This window comes from Lepisosteus oculatus, chromosome 28, assembly GCF_040954835.1.
Source record: "Lepisosteus oculatus isolate fLepOcu1 chromosome 28, fLepOcu1.hap2, whole genome shotgun sequence".
In the NCBI taxonomy this organism is placed as follows: domain Eukaryota; kingdom Metazoa; phylum Chordata; class Actinopteri; order Semionotiformes; family Lepisosteidae; genus Lepisosteus; species Lepisosteus oculatus.
Genome location: NC_090723.1, coordinates 6,928,512 through 6,951,766, shown reverse-complemented (window position 1 = coordinate 6,951,766; position 23,255 = coordinate 6,928,512). Strand labels below are relative to the sequence as shown.

The window sequence follows — 23,255 nt, the reverse complement described above, 5'->3', positions numbered from 1 at the left end:
AGTACTGCCTGGCATAGCATCGTACTGGGCTGATCCTGCTGTTTTTGTGCTATCCAATATAAGAAAGGACACGACTGGAAGGAAAAGTCTTTTTCCTTTAAAAGGTAAATGAGCCAGTTCATGCTCCCATCCTCGAACCTGAGCTCCTCTGGCTCAGAGGAAGGGATGGACAGCCCTGTCCCTGCAGAGCTCGGTCAAAGTGCCCCTCATTAAGATTCCCCATGCCTCCAATCGGGGAGCATGAGGCCTATTTCACAGCTTAGACCTGGGCAAGTGAGAGTAAGAGAGTGAAAGTGACAAAGTTTTAAGTTTGTTGCTGTTTTGGGAACACCCTGTAAGGAACAATCTCAGATCAGTTCAGTTATTTCTCATAGTCCTGGCGCACTAAACAAAATGGATATAGAGAATACTAAGGTACAGAACGGCTACTGTCTCTCTTGTTAATACCGAACAGACTCCCACCTTTAATTCACCCATGAATCGAATGCAGAAGGAACAAGCTCCAGAAGCTTGAACTGAGCCTGCAGGTTTGGGCAGTATACCATCCCCAGCCAGCCTGCATCACACCTCAGCCCAATTTAGAACTACAAAGTTACAGCGCCCCTGTGTCACAACCAACATCTCTGGTCTGCAGCTGTTCAACCCATATCCCCGCGCTGCATCACTCCACTCGTTATGCTCCCTCCTCAGCAAAAAAACCTCAACTGGAGGAGACATTTTGGAAAGACGCTGGATGTGGGAAGGTGGGGGCTCGTAGCAAGGATGCCGAGAGAGACACTGAAACAAGAAGGCAAGAAGATAATATTGCCTGAAAGCCTTTATTAATGTGGCAAACCGGGGGTGGGAAGCTGGAACAGGACCTTTAAATAAGAGGGTTTGAGGGAAAATAGACACACAAATGCAGCTGTAGAGTAAAAACAGTCCTCTTTATTTCACAGAGCAGAGAAACAAACCAAAACCACAATACACAAAACAAAAACCTCAGCTCCTCTTCGAGCTTCTAAAGAGCCTCACTGTCAGGCAGTCAAGCTGCTCACCAGCTGCAAAACACAAGTCTGTCCCCAAATCTTTTTCACAAACTCACAACGTTAAGTATTCTGGGGTTTGTTGATCGATCACTTCTGCCCTAGCTTCCTGGTTTTAAATGTCAGCCAACCAATCATCTTCCACCAATTGGTCAGGTGACAGAGGATGGCAGGTCATTCCCCGCTGCTCTCTGGGGAACGTGGTTCAGACTAGGATTGCCGTATTTACTGAATCTTCCTCCTTCTTACACCTACCACGTAACTGTCTCCCAAATGGATTTCTTCCAAGTAGAAAGCATTTAGTTTTTAATTTACTTTGACCATTCTTGTTCTTGCATGGCACTCAAAAACTGAATTCCAGTTTCTCTGTGTCATTCTTTTATCGCCAGGTGTCTCTAGGGCTACTGTATCAAACCCACTGAATCACTTTCCTCTAATCACAGCAAAGCATGAAGAAAGCAGGAAATACCAAGCTGCACTCTTGTCTCGCCCGTACAGCGCAGATGAAAAGATGATCAGATAATGTCAGATCTGTTGTACTGGGCCTTATCTCTCCACTGGCTTCATGGTAGACAGTTCACTTTTTGCCGCACAGTATTTAAGAGCAAATGCTCAAGCTCATATTCTCAAATGCAGTGCACTTAAAAAGTACAACTCAGACAACCAAATAACCAACATAACCAAAGCAACTGTCCAACTCTGTCTGTAAAAACATTTTACATCTGCATGAAATGCCCATTTGGATATGCATTGGAAAATAATCTTAACAGGCACAGACAGCCACACAAAGGGGTGCATTTAAATGAGAGAAGCTGTTAGTCAAAATCAATGCGCCCCTTCCCTAAAAGGAGGTACACGTGAGATTAGGACCACACACGATACATGACAGAGTACAAAGTTGTCCTCGCCCAGCTTTTCAGTGCTCCCAGCTCTAGAAGCCCTGTGCTGTTAACACAGCAAGCCTGCGGCCTCCGGGGGCTTAAAGCCAGCCAGCCAGCCAGCCAGTTCGGGCTCATTTTCTCTGTGCGCGGTAATTAAAGCGCTCTAGACTTCCACTAGAGGAGAGGTGCAGTCCAGGTCCCCTGCAACGAAGTTAACTATGTCAACTGCACTTGGCAGCGCGCAGGAAAGCTGGTGGCCACACAGACATCATCAAGGTAAGAGTGACGGGAAGAAGGCAGCGCTGTGCTGCGCTCTCTCGCTCACACGGGCGCGCCCACACGTGCCCGCGACGCTCGGATACTGGAGATAAGCTGAGCCAAAACTCCGGCCTTCACAATAACCATGATCCGAAACCCATGTCGCACGCGCATGATTTGTCGCTTCATCACAAAACACACTGTGAAAGGCTCTGAGCAAAACAGTTTAATTACGATCATCGGAGGAAAAAAACGTCCGAACAAAAGGCATCCGCTTTCTTAAAAGAAGCTAGGGAGTATCAGCTACAACAACATGTCTGGGGGGGCTGTTCCAGACCCCCACAACTCTCTATGTAAGGAGAGGTGGCTTTGAATGTCTTCTCTTTGTGTTCTTCTATTGTAGGTATTTTGTCTTTAGAACAACTTTAGTTTTCCAGAATCAGGTCAGTCTATGTAGTGGGTCACAGTGTCACCAGACCCCACCGAGGTGTGCCCAGCAACTACAGAGAAGACCTCAAGACTCCCACCACAGGCACCATCCCTCTCAGTCCTTCTTTAGTCTGCACTCCACAGCTGAACTCTTACTCATCCGATACACACGGGACCAAAAAAACAGTGAAACGAAGAGAAGATCATGGATAATTAAACTCAATTATCTTAACCCATTCAGTTAAACATTCTAATCCTATAATTACAATACAAATTATAGCAAAATCGCAGTACAGTAGTGAGAACAGCACACTCAAACCTCTTGACAAAAAATTCATTTGAAATATCCTACTATTTAAGCTCCTTTAAATGCAAAACGTACTAATGCACTGCCCTGCCGAGTTCAGATTTGTCTCTATTCACGCCACAGTAAGACAGAGCAGCGCCTAGCAGGACAGGGGAATTAAGAGTACTCTTACGGACGCTCACCCCCTCCTGGCTCACTCCAGAGGCTGAAGTGAGATGAAATTCGAATTGCTGCCGTGTAAAACTGCAGCCCGCAAGCTTGAGGAAAGCCACAGGTACCAGGGTCATCCGACAGCTGCAACGCTGACTTTTAAACCAAACATAAGAATTAAGACACCAACCTAAATTAGAGGAGAAACAAGAAGTAATACGCAGCTGAAAACAACAGCAAGCCACCAGATTTTATCCCTGTCAGATGTTTTCTCACAAAGCGCATGAAGAGTTTCTTATCTCTTGAAGAGCACAAGATTGACTACAAAAGATTGGCAGGTCTGTGCTGTGGTCAGACAAAAGCCAAAGTGAGAAAACTCTACTGGAACAAAGTGTTCTCTTCGGAGAGCTGACACCCCCCCACCACATCACTCCCTGTGCGTCAAAGTCTTTGCATCTGTACAAACGTACAAAAACACATGTACTGTATGTAAAAAGTAAGCACTGCAAACTGCGTTGTAAATTAAGAATTGTTTGTACCTAATAACACCATAACACTGTTACCTAATGGTGTTATACACACTGCCTCAAAGTCTAAAGAAGTATAAACCGTAACACCACTGTAATTTGTGGTGAACACTATGTCTCTTGGAGGTCAAACTCATCCGACAGCTTTCACCACTGAAGGTTACTGCTGTCAGCATTGCAGCCGAACACTGTTTTGCCAGGGCTGTAGAGAAGACTCCGAGCAGGGGGTTTGGCAATCTGGTGATGTTACAGGAGCTTGAGAAGAAAACCCCAGCTCTCCCAACCTCATGACAAAATCCTCAGAGTACATTTTCTACCTGAAGGGTGCAGATCTGGTGGAGATCCTGAGAGCAATCCTGAGGCAAAAGCACAGCAGGCTGTGTTCCCTGTTTCACCCTGAACCACGAGTCCAGAGCGCAGGAGCGCAGGGGAGCAGGAGAGTGGGGTACCCACAGCAGTCCAGAGCTCAGGAGCGCAGGAGAGCGGGGTACCCATAGCAGTCCAGAGCACAAGAGCGCAGGAGAGCGGGGTACCCACAGCAGTCCAGAGCACAAGAGCGCAGGAGAGCGGGGTACCCACAGCAGTCCAGAGCGCAGAAGAATACAATGGGAATACAAACCCATGGATCTGAAGAGCAATTACTCAATGCAGGGGGAATCAGAAACACCCCATCACACCCTGATGTAAGAAAACTGAGTATGAGCATGTGAAGAGGGCGTCTTCACTCATGTAAATGAGTTGGTGGAGTGTCTGCTCTTGTCCCCTGCCAAATGCTGACAGCCATGGGAAATTTGACCTCCTGTATCTTTTACACTAGTGTGGCTTAAGGTCACCATGACTGCAGTTTTACCATCCTTTCAGTGCTTATTATTAAATAATATCATGACAATACCCCAATGTGCTGTGATAATCATGCATTAATGCACAATAGGAATATGGTACTGGGAAAGAAAACCTCCAAAAAGGACCACACAGCTGCTGTCTCAGTCAGCAGGCAACATGTGTGCAGTGAAAACCAGGGATAAACTACGGGAGGGAAACCCTGGCGCTCAACGCAGTCACTACCCACAAAACTGGAGCCCTTTTAAGCTTAAAATGCAAGCTAACAAACTGGTGGGTAATTACAGCTCAGTTCTGAAATGTGTGGCAGCAAGGGTTGGACTCGGGCTGCTGCTGTGGCTACGGATGCCATTCTACTGTCCCAGCAAGCCTCTTGATGTTGAGCGCGAGTTCTTCCTCTGTCCGCTCGGGGGCAAGTCAGCTTTCCCATCTCTCCCCATGTCTGCCAGCAGGCGCCATGCACCCCCTGTCAGCATAGCCCCGCTGGCTCCCCCATTTCTGACCTCCTCACCACCTGCCCCACATGTACAGCCGGGACAAGAGACAGCGGCATCCCCTTCCACCCGGGCACATGGTGGCATTAAGCACAGAAGGGAGAATCTGACAAGGCTAAATACCTGCTGACGGCCGGGGCCGAGAAACGACAGCAGTGTCGCATGACGTACGTCGGCGCTGTCGGAATCAACGTGTCAGGGACGCACACCAGATGGGATCTCATCCTGGCCCGCGGAGCGTGAAACGAAGGCCTCCCGCGGTCATTGGAGGCAGCAGGTCCGCTACGTGAACGAGCTTCTGTACTGGCACGTCGGGGCCCCCAGCAGGGAGAGCGGGACCTTTTCTGGGTGCATACACGTCTTCCCTCTGCGGCACCCAAGGCATATTGGGAAGAGGAAATCGAGGACTGCGGGCACAGGCCCCTTCCTTTGCCACAGTGCATCAGGGCGATGAAACCCCACACCTGTCTTTAACCCAATCACTCCATATCATGGCTTCAAAAGCTGTACCCCAAAATGTTGGGTATCATTTCAGACAGAATCCGTCTTCCTAAAATGGGTGAAACGCAACTTAAAACCTGCTGTTGATTCGCACTTTCAGGTTCATTTTTAAAATTCTAAAATGTCAAAAATGAACGTTAAAATGAACACAGCACTGTGTATCAAATGTGCCTGGTGATCCAGTCACACACTATTTTAGAAATCAGAGCAGCTGTATGAAATGTGTTCTGTAGAATCCTATTTGAGGTAATGCGTACACAAATCCTTTGATACTTGTGCTTAATTTCTGGCTGGCAGATTTAGTTATGTCTGATTTAATTTAGATAATCGTAATTTGGTTCGATGCTGGTATCAGTTCTGACCCCAGAATTTAATTTAAAAAAGTATTCAAACCTTACAGTATCTGTCGATTAAGACATTGTAATAGATCTGTGCCCATTCCAAGCCATACCTACACAAGTGGGGGTCACATACTTCAAAAGAGAAATCCAGAAAACACTAGGGAGAGCTGCAAGCCGGACACCACAACCGACCAGCCCTGCTGTCTACAGCAGGACTGTATGAGTCAACATGTGCTGTGTATCTTACACACCGCCTTCTGGGCCCCCACACCTGACCGCTACAAAGGAACCCCAGTGCCTCCTCCAGCAACCCGGGGACTTTCAGGCCAAACTATACATCCCACTTTGGCCACGACAGTCCCAGATTAAAGGCCAGTCCCGGGTGTCTCGCCTTTGTTCAAAGAACTATCTGTCCCATTTTCTAACAAGTGAAAAGGCTCCGTGTCTCCCTTCCCAGGAATGTATGTCCTTTTCAGCTTAGGGAAATACGGTCAGCAAAAACTGTCAATATGATAGTTTGATTTTTCAATTGTGGTGTGTACAATGGAATGAATTATTTCTTCCTGTGGCTGAATCTGAACCTTAATTTTTCCAAGTCAATGACAATGAAATACACTTGACATGCTTCAGGATACAAGCATGCTGTGCTGGCAGCTGCACGTTACAGGGACACTGCACAGTCCAGCCATTAGGCAGGATGAGCTCTCATCACAAGATGCATTTAAAAAACAATCGAATATAAGAGACTTCAGTAAACGTACAATAAAGTATTAAGTGAGGAAGAGAAAATATTCTTTGTTGGTTTGTTTTCTGTCATGTCTTCATATTTCGTTGCTTGTAATGCGCTGCTGTCCGAGTTAAAGTTAAAAGCAGCCCTGCAACACTGTTAACATCAGAAAGTTAAGGGTACAGGTCAGTAGCTCAATTGGAACCAATTCAAAGAGAAAAGAGATGCAACACATTCAGAGAGTAATGAGGAGGAAATGGACAGAGAGGAGCAGAGAAGGAGAGGGTTAACAGAATCCCTTGGACCGTGCTGTGTCATGTGGAAAGAGCCGTAATTACTGTGATTACGGTGATTACCTGATTAGGGAGATAGTCTTTTAATGTGCTTGATTAACAGAGCCCTAGCAGAGCCTCGGTACTGTAATCCTCAGGATTACTTGTCCCCACTGTTACAGTGAAGCTCAAGCCCACCCATCTGTAAGTGGCAGGTGAGCACCCCTGTTCCCCAACAGTTACACAGAGCACCCCCAGAATGCCTTCTGCATTCTGCATTCTTGACGCGACGATCCCATGGCGTGCCTTTCTCTGCTGCAGGAACCGGCTCCCGTGGGCTCAAACAATCACAATCAAACCTTCAATTTGCTTTATTTTCTGACACCAGTCCTGACATCAAAGATCATAGCGTTTCTTTTGACAATTACTATCTGCAGTTCCAGGGGCAGTGGGGGGGGGGGGGGGGGAGGAAGAGAACTGCTTTTCTAGGCAGCGGCTTGTGGAAATTCCTGAGCAACGTCTCAAGGCTGGCCGCCCAGTGTAGAGGCGGCTGTCCTGCGCCGCGGACCAGCTCTTTCCAGCAAACACTTCCTGGTGCATGAAGATCCCGAAACATCTGGGGGGAGTGGGGCTGGCGGGGGGGAGTGTCACAAATCAATCAGCTGTAGAAACAGCCCAAAAAATAAAAGTTCAGACAGCGGGCACAGGGCTGTCTGACTCCAAGGCCGTCCGAAAGAAAGCAACTGGAAAACTCAGACTCTGACACAAAAGTCTGTGTTCTTGTGCAGGGGGCTGCTGTTCATGTGTCTGGAACCATGTGTGAGAGCGCACGATTTATTGAAATCGTTGCTCCTTGCCTGTGTGTGACTGCAGGCCCGCTGCCTGTGAATGCACACTCCTGTTTGCTGCCGTGTGTGAGGGTATGCGAGCGTACGCCAGCAGACGCAGCTGTGATGTTCGTTAATGCAATTGAGACCATGCCAACAGAAGGAGGCAATGTCGGGGGGGGTTGTTTATAGAGATTATTAGAGCTGTAATTACAGTTCAGAGCTATCTCACACAAAAAAAAAAACTCAGCCTCAACTTCGCAGACAGCCCAAGAGGCTCCCGACTCTGAGAGACACACATCCCAGGAAGTAAACAAGGCAGTCTAGATGTCATTACAATAGGGAAATAGCAACAGAGGCTACGCTGGTTCATTGTGAATTTGAACTTGAGACCTCGCCTTGAGAAAGAATTAAGTTTTTAGAGGGCCCCTGGGGCTAAAATTCAGTGTATGTTTTCATACTGCTCCCTCCTCCCCCCACCCCAAAAGAGAAACAATCTGTCACAACACCAAATTCTACAAAAGAGAATAGAATGAACTGAGCAGAGAATAAATGGATTTTTGAATGAGAAAGGGATTTTCAAATCAGTTTGCACCTGAGGAGAATGAGCTCCTATTTTGTCTGAATATAAAAATGTGATGGTTCTGTACCCATCGCGCTAGAGAGAACTGAAATAAAATTAATGTGTTTCTCGAAAACAGGCTTATGGGATTTAAGTGGAGCTGTATCTGAAGACAGAAGAAAACTGAAGGATAGCATGCACTGCAGCAAAACGCACTGAAGCAGTCCTGAAAGCACACCGGAGCTGAAAGGTGTCATTCGCATGAGTTCCTTCTACAAGGAACACACCTGTTCTAAGTTACCTGAAGTGCTGCACCTGCAGAGCAGCTTTGGTTACGGGTTTCAAAATATCAGCACATGACAAAAGAGAGCCTAAACTCCGGAGTCTAACTGGAGCTCCGAGTGTGAAGTGTGGGTTTTCAGCGGTAAGCACGGTGACCGTGGGTGACCGCCTTAGCCCGGCTCTGATCTCCACCCAGGAAGCATTGCTGCGGTCTCTCGGCTTGATCCCGTTAATCGAGATCCCCGAGATTTGACGAGATTGCAGGGCTCGCAGATATTGTCCAAGCCTTAAGGCCACGCAGATTAGCCGGCTGGAGCTGCATGCAGCACCGCTGACAGATCTTAAAGCCGTTATTCAATCCGATCGAGAGGATGAGAAACGGGGGGCGTGGGCTGGGCTGGAATACAAATCCCCTCCCGTCTTAAAAAAGTGCAGGAATAAGACATTCCAAGGAACACAAAAGGCAAGACTGTAGGACTGTGTCTCAGCTGGGAAAGCAAGCTGTCTGGACACAAAAGAAACAGAAGAGTAGCCTCTTTGGTTAGTCCGTTCATACAAACTGGCCTGGCACTTGGGCCTTGTGAGCTGCCAGGGTTTGAGGCTGTCTGGTTCTGAGACTATTTTAGAGTCTAAGTATAACACAGTGGTGCTCTTGGCTTGAAAGAAATGATTTCTTGAGTCCACTTTAGTAATTCAGAGAAGGGGTGGGCACAACGATCTGATGCACAGCAACAAAGAGAAATCTAAAAACCTGCAGCTGTTACCAATGAAACTGAAATCCAAACCACTTTTAACGCAGATTCCTGAACTGCATACTGATAAGATCAAAACTGCAGCCAAAAAAAAAGTTAAAACTTCTAGTACAAAAGAATTGAGCACAATAACAAGTACATCACGGAGATTAGAAAACATCGACCACGCAGGCACAAGCTGGAACAACATGGTTTCTTGATTCTTCAATATTCAGATTGCTCAAGACTTAAATCAATGTCAGAGCTGTATTTTTTACAAGTTTGATGTTAACATTAAGACTCTTTGAAGCAAAGGGAGAAAATGAAATCAGATTTGAAACATGCTGTCTTTTGACCACAATGGAGAACGAAAATAATGCTTAGAAATTGTTCTACCATGTAGGACTAAGTTCAGCTACAAGCTTACAACCCAGAAACAGCCTTTACTTTAATTACCTCATCTCTCTGGGTCCTGGCATAGCTCTTCAGTCATCTTTTTTTTGGAAATTCACACTTTGAAGTTGTTATCCTCCTACAATGCAGCCCTGGACTAAAGAATAAAACACTCCTCAGCTTCATCTCCCTGGGCAGCACACCCACCACACTCTCCACAGGACAAAAGCTTTACTGGGGTTTACTGCCCACAGAAAAGAGGGGCAGTCAGTCAGAAAGGGGTGGGATATTAGTTACCCAAGGTAACCCCAAATTCTTCCAACCCCAACAGCGCTCAGTTGTATGATTTCATTAACAGCTTCCACATGCAGGAAATGGACACCCTGGACTCCAGCCAGTGACCTCCAGGCTAGAGAGCTCAACCTAAACTTTCTCCTTACGAGCCAATGAACAGCCCAGACAATCCTACATCTTACACTGCTGATTACTCAGCGCTCCCGAAACATTCAACCCCCTGGTACTTTACAGCCCATCTTCCAGCACATGTTGCTACAGTACAGGTTCAGATCGGGGGCTAAATGAGCTGGAAAGATGAAGAGGACAGGGAGAAGGAGAACTCTCAGCACAGAAGGTGGGAGTGTCAGCAGCTTCTTTAAATTCTTTGCTCACGTTTTGCAGAACTCACTGGATCTCGTGTATGCCATTCTTGCAGAATCCCCTTCCAGTGAAGCTCTGCAGCTCTTGCTCATCTTGTTGTTCACTGATCCAATATTCATATGCACACATCCCCTGCCCTCCGCCACCCGAAAAGATCCCACGCTACAGAGAAAATCCCAGAGGACACAGGTGCATTATGCTAAAATAGGGAAATAATCAGGAAAACTAGGCGATGAGGAGAGACAAGATGATCCTGGATAAGGACCAGTTTGCACTTTGCTTTGTACACAAAAACGTCACTGGGTAGCGGCAGAGGTTCACAAGCATTCCCGTTTGGAAAGGTAGTCAAGTAAGTCTCACCAGTGACCTGTCAGAATCTGTCTCTGTGGACTGGTCGGAGGAAACGGATCTCCTGTTTTATCAGGCATCGCTCAAGTACAAAGAATCCTGCAACATGTGAACTGATCCGACCCCGATGCCTTTCTTCTCCCCAGTGTGTCCGCAGCATTCGAGCAATCTGGCCTGCCAGATGCCAATTAACCCATTGTCTGCCTGTTCATTGGCATCTGAGGCACAGTGACACAACGACCAAGAGCTTAGAAAAGGGATCCTACCTGTGCAGTGAAAACTGAGCCCTTGGTCTTGTTGCCTGGTTTAACTTCAAAGAAAATTCGAGGCATTAGACCAAAATAACTCAGAAATCCAACTTACGCAGACATCACTAGGAAAGAAAACCTTGTCTAGTCAGGGGAAAGGCACTGGTTTTGAAACATTTCTGAGTTTTAAAGTATGAAATGGCACAATAGGCTAGGGAGATGGAAACATTTTGTATAGTTAGCATGCTTTTTGTTATTTTGATACTGGGAGATGCACAAAGAGAAAAACAGACCTGACATGACAAGACAGCTCTCACTTTCACCTCGAGGGGGTATCTGGTTTCCACATGATTAACAAGATGACTCAAACCGTAACCCCTTTCGCTGCAAATGAAGATGAGCCTTCAAATCTCGGAATTAACTGCATCCAGAGTCAAGGAGGGATTGGCCACACAAACTGGATCCTGTACCAAGCTGGAGAGGGTCTTGGGAAACACAGGGTCGGGTATTCTTTGGGTAATAAAAGTATGTGACACATCAAGGTGTGACACAGGAATTGTGCAAGAACTACATGCTCAACGAGGGTACTGTGCTAAGGACTGGAACTTCAGAGGTGAAGAAAAGGATCTGAAGAAAAGATGCAGGATGCCTGTCCACAAATGCTCTTTCAATAGTGCAACTTGTCTGTTCTCTGTTGGCGAATACCGTCAATGCACATTACATCACTGCGAAGATAGTGCCCCACAAGCTCTACTCAAGGACTCGGTACAACTAAAGTGACTTTTGTTCAGTGTGTATTCTGAAGGCAATTATTAATTTCCAGTCTGAAACAGAAACAGTTGACTGCTAATCTAGGTCAATTTATTTCTGGTCTATGGCTGACCTTGTTCCTCTTATTATTTAAACACAGCTCTTTGGGGAATGAGGCACGTCCCACTGAATGTTCCTCTCCGGTGTTGTTCCAGGTGGAATTTATGAAGTGTTATGAATGGCCCATCTAGAACGAGACTGGCGCACTGCAGCGCCGGCACCTCCTACCCCCTCTCTGCCCACAGCATGCAGCAGGCACGATCCCCCCCCCCCACCCCCACACCCACCCTCTCTCCCAGGCTCCTCCTTCCATAGCCCAGCCTGCCAGGCCTCCAGTGTCCATGGAAAAAATTAATTTCAGAAACTCTTACACAATCATGACTGCGGCAGACTGGAAAATACTAAGAATGCCCTCAGTCCTAAAGTGCTCTTAATCCTTCTTTTTTTTTTTCTCTTTAAAGGCTGGTTTTGTGCCATAATAGGCCAATGAAAGACTTTCTAAGAAATGAGTAGAAGACACATGGGCTGCTTCTGTTAGCATTTATTAACCCACAAGAACCTCACCAAGCCTCTCAGTCAGCCAGGAACCTCACACTGTCCAGGTAATGTGGTCCTCAGACACATGATCCTACACATCCCAAAGTACCTCCAAGTTAGAACGCCTGAACTGACGTGCTCCATTTCCAAAACCTACTGTGCCACTGTCCTCCAATAAGGCACACAATGCCTTTCTCTTCAATCAGACCTATCTGAAAAATAAATGCTGCTCAATATATGTGCTCACATGCTGTATATGTGGTAGTTGTAGAGGCAGGATAGTTAGCTCATGTGGGTTTGATTCTGGCTTTGGCAGCCTCCTGTGTGTGGAGTTTGCATGTCTGTTGTGGCTGAGTAGGTTATCATGCTGACTCTAGATCTGTGTTATCAAACTGTCCTACTGTGCTCTTTTTTTGTGCCTACACGCCTTGTTATAGATTAGCTTCCCGTCCAGGGTGTCGATGCACCTTGTTTCTTCTTCTGACAGGACAAACTTCCTGCTCCTTCAGATTGGGTGTGAGGCCATTTCAAGGGATTTTTCCCCAAACATCTGTCCCAAGACTGCGTAGACTGGACTATTTGGCCTGTACAAGCCATTTCCTGGTTGGGCATGAGTCTTGGGGATTTAGCTATGGATTACTTTTTAATTATGGCATCTCTCTCTTCTTGCAGCTGCTTTGATGAGAGAGGCAGCAGAAAGAGAAGAGGAGCTGAAAGTGGCCGTTCTAAGATACAACAAGGAAAGACAAGCTATCCTCCACCTTCAGATTAGCAGCTCTAAAAGTGTGTATTAATGGGTCAACAAGCAGCTCTGAGAGGATCAAGGAACGAGCAGAAATAAAATCCCGGTGGCCATTTCTCAGGATAGGCTGTACCATGTCCCCTGTTCCAATGCACCTTTCAACTTCCCTTCCACTATGCTGGAACAGAGCTAGTTTTTCAATGTAACATCAACACAATATAATTTCATTTTTCTTTGGAGCATGGCACTGGGACACGCCCTACAACAAGGCACACACTCACCAAGGAGGGCCTTGGATCATAAGAGCAATCTGAGACACACAGTCAAAATAACAGTAGCAGATTGATAAACATATTGTAGACAGATGTAGACAGGTAGAGAGACAGGCAGATTAAAACAAACGCTAACCTGCCCTGAGCTTGCATGTTCCTGAAAGTAATACAATAGGGACGTCATACAGCTGCACTCTTTCATACAGCTAAAGGCCCCCAAATAAAAATCAAGTTGATTGAAGTCTTAATAAACACAGGATTTCCTGTCACGTTGTGCTCAGTAACTCCCTGAGAACAATTTGTCAGGGGGTCTTTATTTGTTAACACACGCACTGGTGCTGCGCGATAAGGTGAGGTGGAATGCTGGGGGTGAGAGCCCGCTGTTTCCTGCTCGTGCATGCTGGGAGAGCATCCACCACTGTCCATGGGACAGGAGGCAGGGTTTGGGCCCGGTCACGGTGGGGAAACGCACAAGTGGGTGTAACATGTCGCATGTGCAACAAGTATAAAAAACTGCATCTCAGACAAACTGAGTCATGCAATCCTCCAATGTGAATTCACTATACTGCTGACTTCCAGATGTTCCGCTATTAAACCCCAGATGTTGTACTGCTGCACAGTTTTTCTTATCAGCAGCGTAGGTATTTACCCCCTTCTACGGTTTCTCCTTCTGAGGCAGACTGAAATGTGAAAACTCACGCCAACCTCGCAGAGAGAATGCTACAGAAAAGTGTTCTGTTTGTCACACGTGGGACGGGGAACACGCCCGAAGAGATGCTGGGCTGGAGGAGGAGACCGACCCTGAAACTCACGAGACCTGTGTGTCTGGGTGACTCACCACTCTCGGGGGGCAGGGGATCTCCTCCGATTCTCTCGCTCACTGGAACAACATTGGCAGCCCTCCCTGGCAGGGGACACAGACCAGAGCAGAGTTATTATTGAAAACGGATATTATGGAAGAGGAGAAGTCTTTTGCAGCAGGAATTCATTCCTTTATTTTTCTGTTTCCTGCTGGGCAGGATCGTGGGGCAGGGCTTCGACCTGCGTCCCCCCCAGCCTCAGTGACAACCCACTCCCAGCCCTTGTAGCGTGACCCTCTCCCCTGGAGTCCTGCTAACACAGCCATATATTCCTCATTGACAACCCACACAGACTGCATGCAAGGTAACAGGTAAAATTACTGTTTCCTTGATTTGTCTCCACCCAGTGTTGTGGTCAGAGGAAACTCAAGGCTATCTCTTTTTTATTTCACCTTTTTTATTTACATTTGCTTTAATTACAGAACTCACCGATTACCACACTGCAGGAACAGAATCCAAAGCTTGTTTCAGCTGTAACAAGCAACAGCTAATTATAACTAAAGATAAAAGAACAAGTTCTCTTTCTTCTTTTTTTCAGCATGGAATAAACCTATTACTTGTTCCTTTGCAGCCTACGCATGCTGACGCAGCTACCCACCTAAAGATAAAAGAGACTATTCTTGGAGAAATGATCACGCAAGGAAACAAGACCTCGTACAAGCCCAGGTAAACCTGTCAGAAGGGACTACAGGATGTTCAATTTAGCCAAGCTGTACAATGTCAGTCACATGACCCTGCATGTGTTTATTTCATGGACTAACATTTCTGGCTTCCATTTTCCCTCCTACTGTTAAAGCTAAAAAACTAGAAGTTACTTCATGCATCCACAGCACATCTAGTATTTTTTAATAATGTTTGATCAATTTAAATGAACGAATTCCAGTCGGTAAAACACTTGATCGATTTTCCACCCTATATGCCGAGCAGCAGGGCTGTAGGCCTGTCAGCCATGTAGGGCTGCACCCCAGGGGTGAACTGGGGCTCCTCCAATCTGTGTGAAGCGCTTTCTGCTCCTTGTGGTGAAACGGGCTTTTAAGAAATGCAAAGAATTACTGTTGGTATTGATTAGCATCAAATCCACACCACTTAAACTCCTCACCCCCAAGTCCAGGCTCTGCTGCCCACAGTGAAGACCTACTGTACCAAGACTGTCTGGGGCAGAACACAGAGATAACTGAAGCCCAGGGCAACGTCTTCACTAGCAACATCTCCATCATGATCCTTGACTGACTTACCATCACAGGACTGCAGTATTTTACAACAATCATCTCCTTCTTCCCGGAATTCATTTTCTTTTATGCTGTGAAGCGTATTTTTTTTTAACTGCGGCTCGAAATTTCCATTCTGAGAAACTGTACAAAATTCCATCACTGGGCCGCGAGAGGCACCGGTTATTTTCATTAAACTCACACACCGCAGTAAACCAAGGCAAAAACACAGTAAAAGCATTGTACAGCCTGCAACATGTGATGCAGTTTTACTGCGGTACACTCTCTTAAGGGTTTAGCTTTTTCTAACGCAGAAATTCCCCAGTCCCGCCAGCAATTTCTGAGGAATCTTCAGTGAGCTACAGCAGAGTACATACCGATCATAGATCAAAAGTCTATTTTTGGACAGCATCCATAAAACGTTCACCTCTCTGTGTAATTTACACCCTTTTGGCTTCAGAGAAACAAGCCTTTTTAAAAAAAGAAAATGACGCACAGAAGAGCTGCTGACCGACCGTCCTCAGTATCTCGGTAACAATAACCGTTCGATTTTCGGATCGGGGATGGTGCCAGCCTAAAAAAAGTGGGACAAATCTTTATGAATGAAGCTCTTTGTGTCACAGGAACACTGACAAGCAAGTTTCTCTTTAGGCTACAATTAGATTAAGTCTTCTTCCCTGGGAGGCATTTTCCTCAAATATTAATGTGGATAATCCAAGGAAAAGAACAACAGAGAGTAACCCTCGTGATGTGCAGCACTCACATTCTCAAATCTGTTGAATATTAAAAAACGACTCGGGGCCAAGTTCACAAATCCTTTCAATCCAACACGTTATGAGCTCCAAAGTTTTTTTTTTTTAAACACACTGAACAATCCACAACTCTCAATACTCGGGAGCAGAAGACTCCAGCAGCTGTCAATCAAGGCTGCGTTCCAGCCCAGAGCTGCTCAGTGTGGCAGAGGGGGAACTTCTGTGTATCTGGGCCAGGAACCTGGAGACAAGGGGCTGGATTTTATTTGTTTTCTCGTTTTAAAACGGAACCAAGAGCCAGAGGACCGGGTGGCTCATGTGCACCGAGCCTGGCGCTGACTCCAGGGTCCAGAGTTTGAATTCTGTCTCAGCCTGATGGGCACCAACATCTCGTGCCTAACCACTGGCTCTGATGCCTGTCTTCCCCAACAGCGTTGTATGAAACTACGCAATACTTAAGAGCTCAACCCTATTAGCTTCTCCTGGGCGTGACTGTGTCAATTAAAAATCAATCTGCACTTCTCGGCTCATTCTGCTCCATGCTGCGACCAGTGCTGTCAGGCTGGTATGACACGGAGACCTGTAGAGATGCAAAGGCCTTCACTGGCCTGAGCTGTGCCCTAAACTCCACAGCAAGTATGCGTGTGATGCAGGCGCATGCTCCTACATGTGCTCAGTCAGGTACCACGCTATCCATAGAGACACAACCTGATAAAACATCCAGGCACAGACTGAAAGCGCTGAAAGAATTAGAACGTGGAGAAGGCCCCATTTTTTTCTTTACAAAAACTGGGACTTACGATTTTTATTCCCAAAATAAGAAAGTCAACATTTTGTTTCTCGGGTGTTTTCACACTGTGTGGGGTTTTGTGTGAACGGGGCTTCAGGAATCGCAAGTTAAGATCTTCTGGACATCAATGGGGAGTCGCTTCAGAGGCGGCGTCCGCGCCGTGAACGGGCCGGATACAGCACCAGCCTGAACGAGGGCACTGCCAGGGACGGCCCGTCCCGGGGCGCTTGCTTCCTGAAGAGCGGCTTAGCAGAGGAAGCCGTCTTCCTGTACGACAGTTCTTAAAGGGGAAGTGAAGTAAAACAGACGAGATCCTTAGTATCCACCATTTCCCCCCACCCGCCACCGCAGCCCCAGCCCAGCCATGGTGTTACCCCTGGCCCCTACAATGAGGTCTGACAACTAGGGGTGAAGTACTGGGCAGCACCCCGAGCCTCCGCTGTCACCCCATCTGCACCACCGATCTGAGCGGCAGAGCACTTCCAGTGAACAATGCCAGGACAGGCCAGGATCCAGGGAGTCCAAGAGGAGGAATGCAGAGACGCCCAATGCGTTACTTCTACCTCAGTTTAAGACCAAGACCGTTATCATTCGGCAAGAGCACCAAGAGTGATTCAGGAATAAGAAGAGAGGTCCCATGTGGTGTAAGGTGCTCATTTTAAAAAGGCAGGCCTCTCTTGCTGTTTATCAACCTTGGACAGAACCATGACTGTATTAAAGACCCACCCTCATGTCTGCTGCCGTAACTGGGCTTTTAGTCCTCTTTAAAATCCTGGATAACTGTCAGGCTTTTCGCTGCACAATTGCACTCCGAAAGGCGTCTTGAACACTTCACTGAACACAGCAAATTCTTCCTGAACACTAAGGATGTGCTCCAGAGAAAGGAACACCGAAGGAATCAGCACTTAGAGATAACTACAGCCTGGGATCAAGTGGTGCGTTTCCTTAGTATCACTATTGACTATATACTACATACGAGCCATGTATGAGGGCTTCACTGGGACATTAGAGATATTTTAACCACAGAACACAGCTAAAAATCCAAGTCTCTAAAAAAGGAGATTATTTTTAAAATTATAGTTACAGAATACATTTGGCTCTTCACCGATGACATTAACATCACTTTATTGGCCACATTTGTCTTTTCGCATACCCCAGCTTGCTCTCTATGAGACACACAGACAGAGAGAGAAGCTTGGGGTCAGAGCGCAGGGTCAGCCATTGTACGGCGCCCCTGGAGCAGCTGGGGTTAAGGGCCTTGCTCAGGGGCCCAACGGAGTTGGATTCCTCTGCCGGCCATGGGATTTGAACCAGCAACCTTCCAGCCACAGGCGCAGATCCTTAACCACAGTGCCACCGCTCCGCCCCTATACATCCATTTGGAGATCGATCACTGCCTGCCTTCCCTCCTCCAGCTGGGCAGGGTTCGAGACCGACAGGAGGAGCCACACTCTTGGGCCGTGGCTCATCAAAAGGCACTGGCCACAGAGTGAACGTCACTGGCCACCAAAAAGTTGCTGTGTTTCACTGCATGTTCAGGGTGCAGAGACGTCCAGCTCCAGCAGCAGCGCTGGGGCAAGCGTGGCAGTGCTGTGACATGTTTGCTGGTGCAGCAACTCGCACAGATGTTGCGCACCTAAAGCCAACCCACTAACAAACCAACCAACACGCCCGCCTATGGCCTCCAAAATAAACAAACAAAAAAAAAACGATTTGGCAGAAGAGCCACAAACTCCTCGGTAAGTATATTTACTTTAAAGAACTAAAATATATTGTTACAAAAACAATACAAAACAAGCAAAACAAATAAAAAAACAACCCACATTTTTACTGGGAAAGCCGAAAGTCCACCATCTCTGCACAACATGGAATTTTCTGCAGGGTAAGCACAGACTTGATTGCTGGCCTCAAGTGTCCTTGTTTGGGGATGCTTCAGGTTTTATGGCCCAATGAAACAAGAGGGAGCTGAGGTTGACTGGGCCGCTAAGCGAGTCACGCCATTACCCCACGGTCCTGACCGCAGAGAGTGGCCACTGTATCAGCCAGCCCCTCTCCTTCGCAGCTGCTGGATTCTGTTCAGAGACCACACGCCACCACCAGCGGTGCACTTTGCGATACCAACTGCAGAAGCATCCTTCTCGGATTTTCCCAAGGTTACAGCTCAGCTTAGGAATTCACAATAAGAGGAAGAATGTTTTTCTGTTTGTTCTCTTGACTAAGTTATCTTGTTCTTCATATTCATGTTACACTACTGATTCTGGGCCTTGGACTGTGCTGTATTTCCAATTCCAGCAAACCACGTTCCGGCCTTGAGCGTTTGTCTGCACAGAGGATGCATGTTATCACATGTGAGAAAACACTCTGTGTGTTTTTGATTGGCTCCTCTAGACAGCAGTTGCAGGCGCAGTGCCACCCTGTGCCCCGTGTGCCCAGGGCAGGCTCTAGCTTGCAGCTTTCTGATACAGAATGAACGGATATTTGAACACTATCTTATTTATTTGACTGTACCTGCTATTTGATTTCACATTTGACTCTACATTGTTACAAGTGACGATGGAACTGTGTATTGTCAGGCCCTATTGCAGCAGCCACCCTACCAAAAATAATACTGACTCTACGTAACTGACAGATTCTGATTACTTTATGTCACCTTGGATAAATGAGCCAGCTTAAGGAAGCATGCATGTCTATTCCTCATCTTCTCTCTGAGGTCTTGTCTCTTTTCACATAACAAGGCCACCCGACTCCAAAACAATTTTCAAAGCGGTGAAGAGAGAAAAATTAAAGGAAGCATCGGCAAGCTGGCTGCAGCCTTGAAGGGAACTAACAATTGAGCCGCTGTGAGCGGAGAGAATGGGCAGGGGCAGGGGAATGTGTAGGGGCTTTGGGTAGTGTCTGGATTTATTCAAAGTCACGAGAGCCCTCACAGAGTGCAAGATGCCCAGCCGACGGAAGGACTGACTACTAGAAACCAGGCTCCTGAGCTGCGTTCACCATGTTCACTGCGTTCTCATCAAGACTCCTGTCAGCACGGGGTTACAGCTGCAGAGGGAAGGAGGGAAGGCGTTGGGGATCTTCGTGTTGGACAGGAGAGATGCAGCTGGTGTCCTCGAGGTGCGCTTCACTGTACCGACGCAGGCATGGTGGTGTCAGTTTGGAAATCAATGTCAGAATCAACTTTGCCCTTTCTTCCGACATAACGGAGACCCAAAAAGAGATCCAATCCAAGAAAGCACGCAATTCATAAAGCACAGGTGGCTCCCACTGCATTAACCCAGCCTGGGAACTGGGTTAGCAACCACAACTCTTTTCAAGACAGCGCGTGAGCGCCTAAAATCATCAAGATCCATGGGCTGATTAAACAGGAGTGCAAAACCTAATCTCTGTTCTTTCTTAGTGTCTAACCAAAAGGTAAACTGTGGTTGTGGAGCAGCTTTTTCCAGTTGAATGTCTGCAATAGACAGAGAACCGGGACCAGGGCTGAGTAATGTTGACAGTTTTAAAATTCGGATTTCTCTTTCCCATGCAGAAGTGCGGGCATGTACTTTTCTCTCACCCAGTGCCAAAGGTTTTGTATGGTAAAAGCGGCTTCAACTCATATCATTCATAGGCTTTAGCAGGTTTTCTAACACTTTGGTCCAAACCCCAGAAGAACCAAACCCCTATTCTTGAATCTCGATTGCCCCGAGCACCTGTCAAATTTAGTATTGATTTCTAACAGTTTCCTTTTTTCTAACCAGGCCATGAACTCCATGCAGCCTTAAAGGCTCATTCCATAATAACTCCTCAACTCATTATTTGTGGACTGTGGATCCACAGATTTGCTTTTTCTTACCATTTGCTCTGAATTTCTGCCTTTAAACTTGCATTTTATTTGTTGGTTCATTTCATTCTTTCCGCTGCATGCAGCATGGAAATCTTTTATGCCAGGCACGACATGAATTAAACTGAATTTAAAAAAAAGAATTAAATGAATTGAATTTTAAAAAAAAAGAGTTTCAAGGCTTCAGAAATCTACTCAAGGCATTTTCGACTAAAAATGGAAAGGGCTTCAACATCTGAGAGGTCTGTTTCTTAAAGTATGCGTGTGAAGATCAACACAGCTGTAAATCAAGGCCGTGCAGGACAGTTCTTCACACCACTCACAGCTATTCAGAATCATAATCAAGAGTCTCAGGCAGGAGCCAAAACAGAGACGTATTTACAACCGCGCCAGCTCTCCAGCCAAGACCTTTCTTCTGACTGCACAGTATTCGGCGTGCTGCACTTTCTCTGCGACACAGCGGGCCTATAAATATCCCCCCCCAGCTTCGCCGGGGCAGCGCTGAACGCAGCGCCAGACGGAGTGGGGAAAACATTCGGCGTGTTTGTCCAGACGGACGTGAGAAGAGGGAGCGCGGGTGGGCGGGGGTGTCGCTGCCTGCACCAGTGTGGCCGGATCAAATGCTCTCTCCTCCTCGGGGCGTGGACACAGAAGGGCAGAGAGAAGAGGATCCTGACAGCAGCACAATAAACGCCTCCTAAATAACATCTCCCCGCCACAAAAATAATCAATAGCAAAGCTCAACAGAGCTAGAGGAAAAGTAGGTCAGCCTGTCGTTCCATTTGTGATAAACGGATAAGAGAAACTTGCGTTGTCTGGTTTCCTCAGCTTTTACAGGCAGAGGCCTTATTTCTGAAAGCATTAACAATGTCGGGCTTTGCAGAGGAGCCTGGACAAAGCTCTTACAAACAGTTTTTGTAAGAGAGAAAGTTCAATTTGTTGAACTTGAAAAGAAAGTTCGATCTTGCTCTGTGAAAGAAAGTTCAATTTCCCAGCCATACTAAAGACCCCCAGGCTGGCTCTAGAGTGACCCCACACCAGGGTCACTCGCAAGACACCCAATTAAGCTTGCTGCACCTTCTCTCTGCCTCGTCACGCTGCAAGGAAGAACTCACCATGAAACGACTCGAGTTTCAGCAGGCCCTGACGTACGATATACAGTATGGCTAATTTGCCAATTATAAGCGATCCGGGTGATATCAATCACACATGATGAGTGAACACGTGAGTGTTGTGGCATTTCTTAATATTGCCAATAACCTGCTCCATTTGCCCCTCCATATCTGTGGGACAGAGATCCCGGACAGCGGTTGGAGCCCAGTACACCGCAGCCACATGGACTGCCAACCGTGGCAGGAGAGCAATGAAATACCCCTGATAACTGCCCCAAGGGGCCCAGGCCCTGGGCAGCTTGTCTGTACGAACTGGCAAATAGCCAGCGTTGGTGCACACACACACACACAGGACTGTGAGTTTTCATTACCTCTACACACCAAAACCACATGCCTTTCAAATGCCTCCTGCGCCAAGAAAAATCCATTACCTGCAAGTCGGGGCTTCAATAAACCTTTATACAACAAAACCAAAATCCTGACAGACAAGCTAATTCCCCTGGATTACCTTACCGTAGTTTTTGATAAGACCGCTTCCTTTTCTCTTTCTGATTACATAACAACACTTTCCAATTGTTTCCCAGCTGCATCTGATGGCTATCTTGTTCCACTCTCCCTGAACTCTGGGCTGTGGGCTGTGCTGGTTTAAGACGAAGAGTTGCATCAGCAGGTGTGATGCTGTATAGAATCTTACTGTTAAAACAAGATATACTCATAATCTTTAAAGGGCAAGTAAAGAGGTCCATCATATTTGAGAAATCTGTAAGTCTGGAATATATATGAGGCTGTTTAGTTCTTATATGAGACAACCATGACTTTAACTAAGAAACAGGCACAGCTCAGCAAAGTTAATTATAGGTTAAATCAACAACCCTGAACACACAATGAGATCTAACCTAATATTGAACACTAGGAGCTCAAAAACAAACTATAACAAGCAAAAGTATGGGCAAAACATTGCAATGTAAGATGCCATTTTTTTGCACTGCAACCTACGACTCACTTTCACGGTCAAACGGTTGCATTATGAAATGCAATTACCTCGGCACTCGAACATACCGAGTTAATTGCAGCACAGATTTATACAGTTTGTAAGCAGCTGTGTGATTTGCAACAGTCGAGAAAGCATTCAAGCACTCTGCCTGGACACCTCGGAATCAAGGTGCGTGGGTGAGCAAAAAACCGACAGCGAAAACCGCTGAAGGACCTGCGCGCTGATGAACGGGTCAATGAGTGCACTCAAAGTTGGATCCACAGGCCACAAATTAATCTGCATCGTGAAGTGCTGTGTGCGAGCGTGCTTCAGCAGGCAGTGTGAGCTGAGCTCTCCTCTCCAGCACCGCCACTTCAAAAGAGAGGCAAGCTACCGACGAGGGCATAGCACAACCTCCCCAGGAAGACGTTCTTGTGCGTCCGACCTATGTGGCTCCATTAACCCTATGGTGTGGTCCAGTGCCGTGGAGAGAGTCAGCCCCTATTGATCAATGCCAGTGTGTCGGACAGCGGCGGCCACTGACCCCTCTTGCCTGCTCACCACACAGTCCGCGCT

The 23,255-nt window shown here is 46.9% G+C and overlaps 1 protein-coding gene across 5 annotated transcripts in view; it reads right to left on the bottom strand.

Annotated features, from left to right (window-relative positions):
* Window positions 1-23,255, bottom strand: part of thrab (thyroid hormone receptor alpha b) — a 129,261-nt gene that overhangs the window by 32,640 nt on the left and 73,366 nt on the right. For 4 of the 5 annotated variants that reach the window (XM_015362185.2, XM_015362186.2, XM_069185736.1 and 1 more), the window contains exon 2: window positions 14,000-14,065. The exons of the other annotated variant lie outside the window; for it this stretch is intronic. The gene's annotated coding sequence lies outside the window, so the exon portion shown is untranslated. The remainder of the gene's footprint in view (window positions 1-13,999; window positions 14,066-23,255) is intronic. 5 annotated transcript variants of the gene reach the window in all.